The sequence below is a fragment of the Fistularia commersonii genome, chromosome 5 (genome assembly GCF_037954325.1).
Source record: "Fistularia commersonii isolate RoL2024-O1a breed Wild chromosome 5, RoL_Fcom_v1.0, whole genome shotgun sequence".
Classification (NCBI taxonomy): domain Eukaryota; kingdom Metazoa; phylum Chordata; class Actinopteri; order Syngnathiformes; family Fistulariidae; genus Fistularia; species Fistularia commersonii.
Window position 1 is genome coordinate 15,846,476 of NC_141288.1, and position 2,352 is coordinate 15,848,827.

At 44.6% G+C, this 2,352-nt stretch overlaps 1 pseudogene; it reads left to right on the forward strand.

Annotated features, from left to right (window-relative positions):
* The first annotated feature begins 338 nt into the window (after positions 1-338).
* LOC147234191 (uncharacterized) lies at positions 339-1,339 on the forward strand (annotated as a pseudogene).
* The last annotated feature ends 1,013 nt before the right edge of the window (positions 1,340-2,352 follow it).

A 2,352-nucleotide genomic window follows, 5' to 3' on the forward strand; every position in this document is an offset into this window, starting at 1 on the left:
TGGATGTTTTGGTTTTTGATCTGGATGAAGTTCAGGACAATTTAGACATCCAAACCAAAACAATGGGAAGGTGTTTCAGAGCACATGGCTGATGAGGTTTTACATTTGATTGAAAATTACAAATTTATATTTGTGTGTATGTGTGCATGTGTGAGAGAGATTGAGCCCCCTAATGCAGGATTTTGATACCGATTCTGAAGCGGGACAGCAATCGGTCAGATTTTCTATGTTGAAGAAAGTGATCTATTTGCTAAGAATGAGTGTGAAGGGTTTTAAGACATATAATTAAAGTTGACTTCCTGATCCACTTCACCGAGATATACAGCCATGACATTGTAATGTCATTCGGAATGGATACATGAGAACGGATTGTGCGCAGAAGAGGGATGATGATCGCCACTGAAGGGCTTGAACTATCTGAATGCAACATAGCAGATGTTCAGGACAGCTAAAAATACCTGGAGATCCCACAGGTAAATGACAACCATGAAGAGGCAGCATGGAGGTCAGCAGCAGCCAAATATGTTAAGAGAGTGAGGCAGGTCTTCAAAAGTCAGCCTAATGACATGAACCAGATCTGGGCAATCAACACCTCCGTCCTTCCAGTGATCAGATACTCTCCCGGAATAGTGACCTGGCAAAACGAACGGCAACAATATTAAGACAAGAAAGCTCCTTACAGTGCATGGAGGGTTTCACCCAAAGCGTTTGGGTGCTATACGCAAAGCGGAAAGCAGGAGGCTGTGGACTACTGTGCATGAGAGCCACTATCCAGGAGGAAAGCAAGCCTCCATGAGTAAATCAGGAAGATGGTCCTCAGAGGCGATCTGCTAAGTGAATGCCTCGAGCAGCAGAAGCCGAGTAAGGAGGAACCCGAGGGGCTGTCACAGACAGACGAGTCCCTGCTTGACATGTGCCGTCAGTTGCTTGAAGGAGTAGCTGACATTGTCGAAAACATACAAGTGGCTGGAAAAGGCTGGGCCGAGAGACAGCACAGAGGCATTGATCATGGTAGCACAAGACCAAGCCTTAAGCACTAGATCGATCAAGGCCTTCGTCTACAGCAGCAGACAGGACCCCCAGGTGCAGACTGTGCCAAGAAGCCCCTGTGACAATCAAGCACATAACAGCAGGGTGTAAGATACAGGGAGGAAAGGCATACGAGTCTCATAACCAGGTGGCTAGCGTTGTACACGGGAACATCTGTCATGATAATGGGCTGTTGGTTCCAAGATGATGGTGGAAGACCAGAACAACCAAGCCAAGATCTTGGGGGGCTTCCAGTCCCAGATGGACCACCGTACATGTGGTGGTGGACAGAAAGCAGAAGACAGCCTGATTGCAGGGACTGCAAAATAAGGAAGAAATATTCCAGGGCCTTAAGGAGATCTTGAAGAAGATTCAGAGCATGAAGGCAAAAGAGGCCCCAGTTGTGATCTGATCGCTTAAAAACCAGAACCTCCAAGCTGGTCACTCCTGCATATTCCAGAAAGAGCATCTGAGATCTCTGTCAAGAAGAGATCAATCCTGGAAACAGCAAGGATCTTGCCCACGACCCTCAAGCCTCCAGGCTTCTGGTGGATTTCCCCAGCTGGAAGACGACACAGTGCTACCGTGATGGGGTGAGAAGGGGATATATCAATATATATGTATACACAAAGTATGTTGGCTATTATGGAGAAAAAATCCACTGTGTTTTTATTCTAATGCAGACAAAAAGAACTGGACAGTGCTGGACATGAAAAAGCATTGCACACAGGTGTCATGTTTCTATGACAACAGTATCTACACCATCATACTGCCATTTTCCCTTTGTATTGTACTATTAATTATTTGTTTTTCATTGTTTTTCAGGATGATAGCTAACCATAGGAAACTACGACGACCCGATGTTTGACCACCAAAGAGTAAGGGTGGATGTGTGTGTGTGTGTGTGTGTGTGTGTGTGTGTGTGTGTGTGCTACAATCTGCCTGAAACATCATTTCAGTGAATTCATGCACAAAATTAGCTTTTCTAGCTCTACTACAAGAGTTTCCAACATAAAGAGGCATAACTCAGAATAGGCTGAGGCTTTTCATGGTGCAAGTCCCAACATTTGACAATATGACTACAAAATAACTAAGACTTAGAATCACTTACCACATTTAAAACCTCTTTAAGACATTTATAACGGTCCCTTTGTTGATATCCCACAGCCCTTGTCTCACTGACATATCTCGCCCCTTAGGCCAATCACGTCCCTGAGCCAGTCCCACCCTCCCAGCCCCTGCACCAGTTACATCAGTCAAACATTATACAATATATTTTATTTTGAGAATTATTCCATACATATTTTGTGTAACATGAAAGCA